Source organism: Puma concolor, chromosome A3, assembly GCF_028749965.1.
Source record: "Puma concolor isolate L17-30 chromosome A3, mPumCon1.1.hap2, whole genome shotgun sequence".
NCBI lineage: Eukaryota > Metazoa > Chordata > Mammalia > Carnivora > Felidae > Puma > Puma concolor.
Window position 1 is genome coordinate 35760143 of NC_141669.1, and position 13280 is coordinate 35773422.

A 13280-nucleotide genomic window follows, 5' to 3' on the forward strand; every position below is an offset into this window, starting at 1 on the left:
CCCCTTCCCTTCCCTTCCCTTCCCTTCTGTTTTTATGTTACAGGCACCTGGGTGGCTCAGTCAGTTAAGTGTCTAACTCTTGACTTTGGCTCAGGTCATGAGCTCACCGTTTGTGAGTTGGAGCCCGGCATCGGGCTCCACGCTGACAGGGCAGAGCCTGCTTGAGATTCTCTGTCTCCTCTCTCTCAGCCCCTCCCCAACTTGTGCTCTCTCTCTCTCTCAAAAATAAATAAACTTAAAAAAAAAAAGTTTTTCTTTTAATTACAGTGAGTTAACATACAATGTTGTATTAGTTTCATCCTGTTATAATTCTTTGTTTGCTGTATTTCTGTGCCTGCGAAAGAAGGCACGGTGTGGTGATATGTAGCAAGGAATTATTGAAGACCCACTATGTGCCTGATGACTTTCAAACGATTTATGAAGCAGCTGGGGAGTCGACATTGAACTAGACAGAATTAAGCAGTCCAACATGGAGGACCAAAGGAGTGTCAGCTCTGTGTGGGGATGAAGCGGAAACTCCATTCCTGAGACCCGCCCACAGTCTGGAACCTACGCTCCAGTGTCGTGCTGATTCACCAGTGAGAAAATTCTTGATTTTGCCTTCATATTCTTTTGTTTCCTGAAGTAATAATTGTGCGGTGAAAAAGTTAAAACATTTATTTTACTCACAAAACTATAAAGAAAATTATTTGTAATCCTCATATCCCAGAGAATCAGTGTCTTTTTTTTTTTAAATGTTTATTTATTTTTGAGAGAGAGAGAGAGAGAGAGAGAGCATGAGTAGGGGTGGGGCAGAGAGAGGGAGACACAGAATCCAAAGCAGGCTCTAGGCTCTGAGCTGTCAGCACAGAGCCCGACATAGGGCTCGAACTCGTGAACTGTGAGATCATGACCTGAGCTGAAGTCAGACACTTAACCAACTGAGCCAACAAGATGCCCCCAGTGTCTTTTTCTCTTTTTTCTATACTTATATCTGTATGTAACATTTTTGGCTTTCTTTCTTTCTTTCTTTCTTTCTTTCTTTCTTTCTTTCTTTCTTTCTTTTAGTTTTATCTAAGCATTTGTGCACATAATTTAAAAAGTCATAATTCTTGGGGCAGCTGGGTAGCTCAGTCAGTTAAGCATCCGACTCTCGATTTTGGCTCAAGTTGCGATATCATGGTGATGAGATCAAGCCCCGAGTTGGCTCTGCACTGGGGCTAGGCGTGGAGTCTGCTTGAGATTCTCTCTCTCCCTCTCCCTCTCTCTCTATTAAAAAAAAAAAAAAAAGGTCACATAATTCTTATTAAGCTTGTTGTGAAACCCTCTACGCTAGCATTTCCCCTCCCAGGACAGCCTCCTCCACCCTTTTCCCTCCTCCACCCTTCCCATCCCTTCATCTCCCAAAGAAATATCGAATTTTAGCTACGGTGGTTTTTTTTTTTTTATTATTATTTATTTTTGAGATAGAGAGAGACAGAGCATGAGCAGGGAAGGGGCAGAAAGAGAGGGAGACACAGAATCCAAAGCAGGCTCCAGGCTCTGAGCCATCAGCACAGAGCCCAACGCGGGGCTGGAACTCAAAAACTGCGAGATCCTGACCTGAGCCGATGTCGGATGCAAAACTGGCTGAGCCACCCAGGCGCCCCTACCTACAGTATTAAATAGCATTTATGTTGTTCTGAGCATGGAAATGGTATTCACAGGTGACAAGACACTATGACCACTTCTTTCTTGCACACCTCTTTATTTTTGCCTGGAGTGAGTACTTGGTTTCTCATTTGCTTTGTTTGTTGTGTTTTGATCACAAATTCACACCCCCGCCCCCCTCTGCCGACTGTGGTCTCTTGATATTCAGCCAGAGCAGGTATTAAGGATTCTCCTCCCAGGAGATGGCTGGGCAGGAGAGATCTCCCAGAGATCTCCCTTCTCCTTCCGCTTGGGAATGTCCATCCCCTGTTATGTGCCTCCCATTTTGACCTTGGTCTTATTTTATTTCCTCCAGGCTGGTCAAAGGAGAGAGGGTACAGAAGACATAAAAGTTTTCAGATCCTCATGGGCTAGATAATTCAGCTGACTACAGAAAGACCAGTTGGAAATAGTCTTCCTTTAGAATTTTGGCGAAGTCTCCAGATGTTTGGATTCCTGACCTTTCATCTGTGATATGTAGCCTCCCTACTGCCTCCAGCCTTCAAGTGTATGAGATCTGATTGTTCCTCGTATTCCCTGACTTGTTTTTATCTGTTGTGCTATCATTGGGCCCTCATTTGCAAATTCACATCTTTCAGTGAATTTGTCTTCTTGCTCTATCTACGGAAAGTTTCCTGCGTCTTTATCTTTCAACCCTGATATTGAGGGTTAAAAAAAAAAATGTTTTTTTAAGTTTATTTATTTTGAGAGAGAGCGAGCAAGTGAGCAGGGAAGGGGCAGAGAGACAGAGGGAGAGAGAGAATCCTAAGCAGGTTCTGTGTTGTCAGCACAGAGCCTGAAGTGGGACTCAGACTCACAAAACGTGAGATCATGTCCTGAGCCGAAATCAACAGTCGGACGCTTAACCAACTGAGCCACCCAGGGGCTCCTGATACTGAGTTTTGAATTTCTGCTTTCTTTTACTACCCAAGAGATCTGTGTTTGGAATGTTTATTTTTTGTAGTAACTGTCCTTGTTTTATGGGTGCGGTATCGTCCCCCTCTGAGGATGTTTTTTAATTTTTTTATGTTTTTATTTTTGAGAGAGACACAGTGAGAGCGGGGGAGGGGCAGAGAGAGACGGAGACAGAATCTGAAGCAGACTCCAGGCTCTGAGCTGTCAGCGCAGAGTGTGACGTGGGGCTTGAACTCACAGACTGCGAGATCATGACCTGAGCCGAAGTCAGGTGCCCAACTGACTGAACCACCCAGGTGCCCCGAGGATTTTTTTTTTTTTTATTATTAACGTTTTTATTAATATTTTCTTCTTCCTACATACTTTTGTTTAAGTTGCTTTTTCCTATTACATCCTTCTCCTGAATAATAGAGACATTCCTTGAGTGGCTAAAAGCCATTGGTTTAAGTTCATATTAAGAAACTCAGTCTGGAGGCGCCTGGGTGGTGCAGTCGGTTAAGCGTCCGACTTCAGCCAGGTCACGATCTCGCGGTCCGTGAGTTCGAGCCCCGCGTCGGGCTCTGGGCTGATGGCTCAGAGCCTGGAGCCTGTTTCCGATTCTGTGTCTCCCTCTCTCTCTGCCCCTCACCCGTTCATGCTCTGTCTCTCTCTGTCCCAAAAAATAAATAAATGTTGAAAAAAAAATTAAAAAAAAAAAGAAACTCAGTCTGGGGGGCTGTGAGCGTGTGAGTGTCGGCAGCTGGCTATGAACTTCATTGTGGGGTGGGCTGGCTGTGTTTCACACGGACCTTCAGCTGCTTCTTATTCTAGGCCCTCGCTTTGCTCCGCTCGGCGTCCTACTTATTCTGAGCCTTTCCTGGATTCTGCTGTGTAAGTGGGTTTGTCACTTGTCCCCACTACTGACTAGGAATTCAATTTTTTGTTTCCCCTAAGCCATGTACCATTTTGTGCACCTGCTTTCCAGTTCCCAAAACATTTTTCCTGTTGTTCCTCTTTCTCCTTGACTGTGTGGGGTTTGCCTTAAATTTTGCTTCCTTTAATTGTTGTTGAAGTGGGGTTTCAGGTGGGCGCAAAAGGTAACGGGCGTTTTCAATCTGACATCTACCTGGGTTTGTTTTTGTTTCTTTATGTAGTTTATTCTCCTAACTTGTTGATGTGTAATCAAAGTACAGTTAATGGCATGTATTTTAAAAAAAATTTTTTTTAACGTTTATTTATTTTTGAGACAGAGAGAGACAGAGCATGAATGGGGGAGGGTCAGAGAGAGGGAGACACAGAATCTGAAACAGGCTCCAGGCTCTGAGCTGTCAGCACAGAGCCCGACGCGGGGCTCGAACTCACGGACCGCGAGATCATGACCTGAGCCGAAGTCGGATGCTTAACCGACTGAGCCACCCAGGCACCCCTAATGGCAGGTATTTAAAATGCACGATCTAATCAATTTTGATGTGTGTGTGTGTGTATACCTGTGACCCCATCATCACAAGTAAAATAATGAATATTTCATCATCATTCCATCGTTTATAAAATTCCTTTGTGCCTCTAGCCCTGTCCCCAGGTAACCACTAATCTGCTTTCTCCATCAAATAGTTCACATATTCTAGGATTTTATATAAATGGTGTCGTACGGTATGTCCTATTTTTTTCCCATGGCTTCTTTCATTCAGCATAATGATCCTTGATTGGTCCACATTGCATTTTTAAAAACATTTTTAAATATTTATTTATTTCTGAGAGAGAGAGACAGAGAGCGAGCAGGGGAGGGGCAGAGAGAGCGAAAAACACAATCCGAAGCAGGGTCCAGGCTCTGCACTGTCAGCACAGGGCCCAGGGCGGGGCTTGAACCCATGAACCGCAAGATCATGACCTGAGCCGAAGTCAGTTGCTTAACCGACTTAATCACCCAGGCGCCCCTCTACATTGCATTTTTTAATAGTTCCTCGCTTTATATTGCTGATTGTTATTCCACAGCATGGATATACCACAGTTTGTTAATTCACTCACCTGTTGAGAGACATTTGGATTGTTCCCAGTTCTGGGTTACTACAAATAGGGCTGCTATAAACATTTATGTACAAGCCTTTGTGTGACTATGTTTTTGAGGTTTGCTTTTGTTTTTTAAGTAAATACCTAGGATGGAATGGCTGAGTCATGTGGTAGCTGTGCGTTCAAATATTTTTAAATAACTGCCAAACTGTGTTCCAAAGTGGTGGTGACATTTTGCATTCCCACCAGCAGTGAATGAGAGTTTCAGTTGCTCCGTCTTACTGCCAAGACATGTTATGGCGTCTTCTTGTACTTTTTGAAAATTGAAGTATAATTGACATACATCCTGTGAGTTTCAGGTGTAGGTCAGAGTGATTTGATGATTTTTATATCTTATAGAATGATCCCCACAGTAAGTCTACCGACCACATAAAGTTATCACAATATTATTGACAATATTCCCTATGCTCTACGTTATATCCCCATGACTTACTTATTTTATAACTGAAAGTTTGTAACTTTTAATACCCATCACTATTTTGCCTGCTTTCCACACCTCCTCATTCTGGTAACTACCAGTTTGTTTCCTGTGTCTATGAGTCTGTTCCTGTTTTGTTTTGTTTGTTCATTTGTGTTGGTTTTTATATTCTACATATAAAAATCATTCGATATTTGTCTTTCTCTATCTGACTTACTTTACTTAGCATAATACCCTGTAAGTCTATCCATGTTCTTGCTCATTAGCCTTTTAATTTGCATGTCCCTAATGACTAATGATGTTTAGCATTTTTGTGTGTTTATTGGCATTCATAAATCTTCTATGAAGTGTCATTTGAAATCTTTTGTTCAATTTTATTAGGTTGTTTGTGTTCTTATTACACTGTAAGAGTTTTTACAGTGTAAGAATCTTATTTTTTTCTCTTTTAAAATATTGAGTTGCATACAATTCATACACCATAAAATTCACCCCATCAAAGAGTACAGTCAGTGGTTTCTAACATATTCACAAAGTTGTGCAACCATTATCACTCTCTAATTCCAAGCACTTTTATTGCCCACCCCACCGAATCCCCAGACCCATCAGCAATCGCCCATCCCTCTCCCTAGTCCCTGGCCGCCCCTAATCTATTTTTTGTCCCTATGGAACATTTGATGTAAATGTATCCATACAGTATGCGGTCTTTTTTTTTTTTTTTTAAGTTTATTTATTTTGAGTGAGAACAGAGAGAGAGAGTGAGTAGGGGAAGGGCAGAGAGAGAGGGGGAGAGAGAATTGCAAGCAGGCTCCATGCTGTCAGCACAGAGCCCCACATGGGGCTCAAACCCATGAACCATGAGATCATGACCTGAGCTGAAAGCAAGAGTCAGACGCTTAACTGACTGAGCCACTCAGGTGCCCTATATGTGGTCCTTTTAACGGGCTTCTTTCACTTAGCATAATGTTTTCAAGGTTCACCCATGCCGTAGCATGTAATCAGTACTTCATTCCTTTATATGATTGAATACTATTCCACGGCATGGATATACCACATTTTGTTTATCCATTTATCATTTGCTTAACGTTTGAGTTTTTTTCCACTTTTTTGGCTGTTATGAATAATTCCATTACGAACATTCATGTTTAAGTTTTTGTAGGGACATATGTTTAAATAATTCTCTTGATTGTGTACCTAGGACTGGAATTGATGGGTCATATGATAACTCTGTTTAGCCTTTTGAGTTACTATCACACTGTTTTCCAAAGCAGCTGCAATTTTTACATTCGCACTAGCAACTTACGAGGATTGCAATTTCTGCACGTCTTCGACGCTTGTTACTGTTTTTTTCATTCTAGCCATCTCAGTGGATGGGAACTGGTATTTTACTGTGGTTTTGATTTGCACTTCCCCTATGAGTAATGCTTTGGGCATCTTTTCATGTGTTTATTGGCCATTTTTTATCTTTTTTTAGAAGAATGTCTATTCAATACCTTTGCTCACTGAAAAATTGGATTATTTATCATTTTATTGTTGAGTTGCATATTTGTATATTTTAGGTACAAGTACTTTGTCTGATACATGTGTTGGGAATATGTTCTCACTGGAGCTTGCCTTTTTTTTTTAATGGTATCTTTCAAAGAGCATACGTTTATAATTTTGATGAAGTCCAACTTATTAATTTTTTTCTTTTATATTTTCTGCTTTTGTGTTCTAAGAAATCTTTGCCCAACTCAAGGATGCAAAGATTTTCTCCTATGTTTTCTTCTAGACACTTTATAATTTTAGGTTTTACATTTAGGTTCATGATCCGTGCAAGTTAATTTTTATATATGGTATGAGGTAAGATTCACATTTAACGTTGAGGATATTTCCAGTTATTCCTTGTTCTATATTATTACATATATCTCTCACTGCAGATTATTTTGTATTTCATATGAGGCAGAATGCGAGTGTCATTCCTCTTCTTCCCTACCTTTTTCCCTCCTTGCCCTATTCTACCCTTTCCCACACTTCTTACAGGGAAGGTTTTTTTGGTTTTTGTCTTTTGTGCTTTTCTTTCTTTAAGAGTGAAGATACAGAGATTTTGCCAATGAAGTATACTGTTTTGACTAAATACTGCCATGTTTCTTTCCCTACATCTTTGCCAGCACTTGATATTATCTGTTTTATTTATTTTTAATTATTTTATCTATTTTATTTTTTGAGAGAGAGAGGGAGAGAGTGTATGTGTGTGCGTGTGCGTGTGTGTGCAAGCAAGGGAAAAGGAGCAGAGGGAGAGAGAGAGAGAGAGAGAGAGAGAGAGAGAGAGAGAGAGAGGGAGAGAGAGAGAGTCTTAAGCAGTCTCCATGCTCAGTGTGGAGCCTGACATGGGGCTCAATTCCATGACCTGAGCTGAAATCAAGAGTTGGATGTTCAACCAACTGAGCCACCCAGGCACCTCTGATTTTTAATTTTATTTTATTTTTAATTTTGCTAATCTGGATGGTGTAAAGGGATATCTCATAGTTTTATTTTTGAATTATCTAATTGCTAGGGAGTTTAAGATTTCTCTATATACTTATTAAACATTTAGATTTCCCTTATATGGATTGCCTATTATAGCTATCTCCATTTCTCTATAAATTCTCTATTTTTCTTCTTGATTTGCAAAATTTCCTTGTATATGCTGAATAAGGATTTTTAAAACATTTTTTTTTTAACGTTTATTTATTTTTGAGACAGGGAGAGACAGAGCATGAACGGGGGAGGGTCAGAGAGAGAGGGAGACACAGAATCCGAAACAGGCTCCAGGCTCTGAGCTGTCAGCACAGAGCCCAATGCGGGGCTCGAACTCATGGACTGCGAGATCATGACCTGAGCCGAAGTCAGATGCTTAACCGACTGAGCCACCCAGGCACCCCGAATTAGGATTTTTAATAGTTTATTTATGAAACAAAAGATAATATATATGCAATAACTGTTGTCAGTTTTAGACACTGCAAACATTTTCTTTTTTTTTTTTTAATTTTTAAATGTTTATTTATTTTTGAGACAGAGAGAGACAGAGCATGAACGGGGGAGGGTCAGAGAGAGAGGGAGACACAGAATCCGAAACAGGCTCCAGGCTCTGAGCAGTCAGCACAGAGCCCCACACGGGGCTCAAACTCACGGACCGCGAGATCATGACCTGAGCCGAAGTTGGACGCTTAACCGACTGAGCCACCCAGGCGCCCGCAAACATTTTCTTCCAATTTATCACTCATCTAGTACTATCTTTGATGTTGTTTATTGAGCTGAGATCTTTACTTTTTATGTAGTCAAACCCACTTTTTCAACTATAATCTGTGCTTTTAAAATCTTTATTCCCTCAAGGTAAAAAAGATGCCCTCCCACATGCTTATCGCTTAGCTTTACAGTTTAACTTTGTATATTTAGATATCTACTCCATTATGTAGGTGGTGTGAGGTAGGGATCAAACCTTGCTTTGTCCATCTGGTTTACCAGTTTTATGTTCTAAGCATAGCTTGCACAGAAGCTAGGCTGCCAAGGAGTGGGAGAGGGGCACAAGGATCAGGGGACCCACGAGTGGGAGAGAGGAGCAGAGAAGGACCCATTATGGTGGTTTTCTCCAGCAGCAGTTAGCTACCAAAGCTGAGAGCTGGACTGAGCCATTAGGTTTTTTTTCCCAGGCGTCAGGTTTGGAAGGACAAAAAAGGAAGGGAGTTCAGGACTTGGCAGGGGGCAGGAAGAGTAGATACAGTAAGCCAGGAAGTGCTGTGGACAGAAGCAAGTGTCTTTGGTTCTTGTGGGTAGGTGCTTGAGACATGGGGACATGCTTAGGTTATAATAAATGAAAAAACGACCAGGATCCTAGCCAAATGTGTGGTCAGTAACAGTGCCCAAATGTGATAGGAGGGGTTTCCTCCACCCCCTCCACCCTTGTTGGAGTTTGCACAGACCAGGGTAGACTGATGGCGGCGGTCAGAGTTAGGGCCTGTAACAGCTGCCCTTCCATGTGGGGCTGTCTCCAAGGTGCTGGCCCTCAGGCCAGATAGGCGAGAACCCCTCACTGTCGAGGATCCCCAGGAGGAGGGCGAACAGGATGTACATGACTAATCGTCTGAAGGCTGAGGAGAAGCTCAGGCCCCAGACGGTGGTGGGTGACAGGAAGCAGAGGGGTTTAATCGATGCGACATGGGAGCTGGGGGGCGGAGGGGCAGGGCCGCAGAGAGTGGGTTTGTCCCAGCAGAAACAAACGTGGGGCTTTCCAGCCAAGGCAGACTGCCGCGCGAAGCCGGAGAGCTGGGTTACGGTACACTGCTGCCCTACCATGCCTACCCACCGGACACGTTAACAAAGGTTCGGGGCTGGCTCACAGATCTCCCTCGTGTTGTTGCACTGCCCGCAGAACAGGACGCCCTCCCCGTTGGAAAGCCGGAGGGAGAGCGCAAGACTGGAAAAGCCCACAGGCCTTTTCAGCGCCCCAGGCCGGAAGTGACATTTCATTGGCTGGAGTGGGTCACGTGGCTCTGCCCTGCTGCTGGATGGCTGAGAAGGGCGGGACTCCGTGCATCGGGTAGGGGAGGTCTGGAGACCAGCCACCACCGGTCGTGTCCACCATAGGGTGTGTGATGCTGTGTTCCCGGTCAGGACTGGCCTCCTCCTCCGCCTGCCTGGCTTCCAGCCCCACTGCTGGACTTGCCCCGGAAGGGGAGATGTTGATGAAAGGGGAGGCTACAGGGGTCCTTGGAGGGCTGCCCGGCTGGTGGGACCAGCGGGTGAGGAGGATGGGGGCGGGGGGTGAGGGGCAGGGTCTCTCTGTGCTGCCAGAGGAGGGGCAGTCTGTCTGGGGTTCCCTGCCAGGCCTTGTGGGGCTAACGGCCTTGCTTTCAGTAATGAACTTCCCTCCCTGCCCTTTCTCACCAAGTGCAAAGGTCTCACACCTAGGGAGCCAGTGACTCCAAAAATGAACCAAGGTGGGTTATGGCCAATGCTTCACGGTCTTCTCCTTTCTTTTCCGTTTGTTCTCAGTTTTCTATAGTGGGGTAGATTTCTGGGACAACTAGGGAACATAGCAACTGTTGTGTGGTAACTGAGTGCAGGGTGGGGTGTGGCAGATGAGGTGCCTGTCCTGGGGGAGGTAGGACTTGGGGTCTCAATGGTATGCGGTGGGTGTCTTTGTTGCTGGCTTTCACCGGTGAGGACACCTGCTTTGGATTCCCATTTGGTAGCCAAGGAAACTGAGGCTCAGGTCATTTAAGGATCTCGCCCAAGGTCATGTAGTGTGTTGGTGAGAGAAATAGGCTTGGAGCCCAGCTTCCTGACCCTGACCTGACCTGACCTGACCCTTGCTCCTTCCCCTCCACCTTGGTGCTGTTCTAAGCTGAGCCTGCCCCATGAGACATTTGACACATTAAGACTGTTCCTTCAGGAGGGCGAAATCAAGTGCAAATTCCTTCAAGCCCCCAGGTGTTGAAAGCAAGAGGCTTGTGCTCCTAGAACGCCCAGGAAAGGCCGTGTGAAAACCCAGCAGGCGGGGGTGGGGGCCCAAGGCTTGGGGCCCAGGGTGTCAGAGGGGTGGAAACAGGATGTGAGCAGAGAGGGGCCGGGCCGTGAGAAGCAAGGTGGCTCCCAGCAAAGGCAGCCACCTGGTGCACTGTGTTCTGAGCCACGGAAAAAGACCCTGGGCTGCGTGGGAGTCATCACATCCTGCTCCCTGACAGGCCTCCCCCGCCCCACCTGGCTCCCAGCCAGGGCAGAAGCGGACCCCTGGGTGAGAGGTCAGGAACGGTGCCTTCTGGAGAGATGGGGATTAAATCTCCCCAGCTACCCCAGGGAGGCCTGGTATCCAAGGGCGAAACCAAACCTGAAGGAAGAACAGAGCAAAAATGTCACTTGTCCATCCCGTAGACCCCGATGGAGGACCTGCTCGGGCCAGGCCTGAGCTAAGATCGGGCAACGTGAAACTGCCAAGGCCCATTCCCTGACATCAGGGAGGCCTGAGTATTGGGAGGGGTGGAGTGCAGTGGTGAGCCTGGGCTCTGGGAGACCCTCGGAGAGGCCCTTGGTTCAGCCTGAGGATCTGGGAAGGCTTCCTGGAGGAAGTGAGGTGTAAGGGAACTCTTGAAGGAGGGGCCTGTGAGGGGTGGGTAAAGGCATCCCAGGCGGGGTCAGCCAGCACAGGGTGCTGGGGCACACCTGGCCTAAGGCGTGTGCGTCAGTGTCACGGGGGGCCTCTCTTTGCGCACCCGGCCAGAGCCGACCCACTTGGCCTGCTCAGGGCCTTCAGTCTCCCCTCTGGCCTGGCCTCCCACCAACACTAACACTGGCACTCTCTTTCCTTGTCAGAGCAACCCCTGCCACACGCCCCCGCAGCGGACCTCAGGGCCCCTTCCCCTGACAGTTCACTTGTGGGAGAATCCTAGACATTCGCTTCCTGGCCTGGCCCAGCCACGGTGTGGCCCCTGCAGCTCTTGCCACACCAGCAGCCACCTCTGGGTGCTTCAGTGCTTGTCCTTGGTTTGTAACCAGACTTTTTCTCCTAAAGCGTCTTCAAAAAACTTTCTTTGTTTTAATGTTCTAATTTATTTTTGAGAGAGAGAGAGAGAGAGAGTCAGAGCATGGCAGGGGAGGGGCAGAGAGAGAGGGAGACACAGAATCAGAAGCAGGCTTTAGGCTCTGAGCTGTCTGCACAGAGCCCCATGTGAGGCTCGAACCCATGAACTGCGAGATCATGACCTGAGCGGAAGTCGGACGCTTAACGACTCAGCCACCCAGGTGCCCCCCTCCTAGAGTGTCTTGATACATATTTACGTTTATATAGAATACAGAGCTTTCTCTTTTTTTTTTTTCAACGTTTATTTATTTTTGGGACAGAGAGAGACAGAGCATGAACGGAGGAGGGGCAGAGAGAGAGGGAGACACAGAATCGGAAACAGGCTCCAGGCTCTGAGCCGTCAGCCCAGAGCCCGACGCGGGGCTCGAACTCACGGACCGCGAGATCGTGACCTGGCTGAAGTCGGACGCTTAACCGACTGCGCCACCCAGGTGCCCCCAGAGCTTTCTCTTTTTTATAAAAATAGTATCATACCATACGACCTTATGGGCAGCTCCCCCTTTTCATATTCTCTTGCAGCTTGTTCTAGATCAGTGCGTGTAGATTTGCGTCATGATTCTTTTACAGGTGCTTGGTAGAACTGTAAAAATTGTGTATTCCATTTCCCCCCCGATACAGACAATGCTGCATCGGAAATCTTTGTACAATTCTCTTTCCAGAGTGATACCCACAAGAGGGGTTGTGGGGTCAAAGGGCATGTGCTTTCAACATTTGGATAGGCCTTGCTGAATTGCACGTACCACCCCCGCCAATGATACCAATTTATACTCCCACCAAAGGGGCGTGCGGTTACTCATTTACCTGACCCTCCCAGTACTGAGCAAATAACCCCATCACATTGTTCCTGTGGGCAGAGTATGTTTGTTGGACATTTGCATTTAAAAAAAAATTTTTTTAAACGTTTATTCATTTTTTGAGCGACAGAGAGAGACAGGGCATGAGCAGGAAAGGGGCAGAGAGAGGGAGACACAGAATGTGAAGCAGGCTCCAGGCTCCGAGCTGTCCGCACAGAGCCCAACGTGGGGCTTGAACTCACAAACCGCAAGATCATGACCTGAGCCGAAGTCGGATGCTCCACCGACTGAGCCACCCAGGCGCCCCGGACATTTGCATTCCTTGACCTGTGAATTCTACGTTGCTCTTCTTTGCCCCTTTTTCTATTGTGTTCTTTGACTTTTTTTTATTCTTGCTTTCCTTCCCCACACTCCCTTTCTCCTCCCTGTTTATTTTTTTCTCTGACCGCCACCTGACACCCAATTTACAGGGGTTCAAATGTATCAATTCTTCCACAGGTGGCTTTGTGTTGTGCATTTTGCTTATGGCTTTTTAACCCCAAAGCTTCCAGCGTATTCTGGTGGATATTTTCTCTAATACTTGCATATTTTGGTCTTATTTTAAGTGATTTATTCTCCATGCAACGTGTTTTTGTGAATTTGAGATATGGATCAAAAATTTTGAAGGAGTGGATAGCCAGCTGTCCTATTGCTGTATGTGGAAGGGTCCAGTCTTTGCTCTGTTGGTTTGAAATGCCGCCTGTGTCACTAAGTGGGCTTTTGGACCTTCTAATCAGTTCCGTTGTTCCATCTGCCTATTTCTGGGACAGAACCACACTTGAAAAATGACCAGACTTTTGGGGCG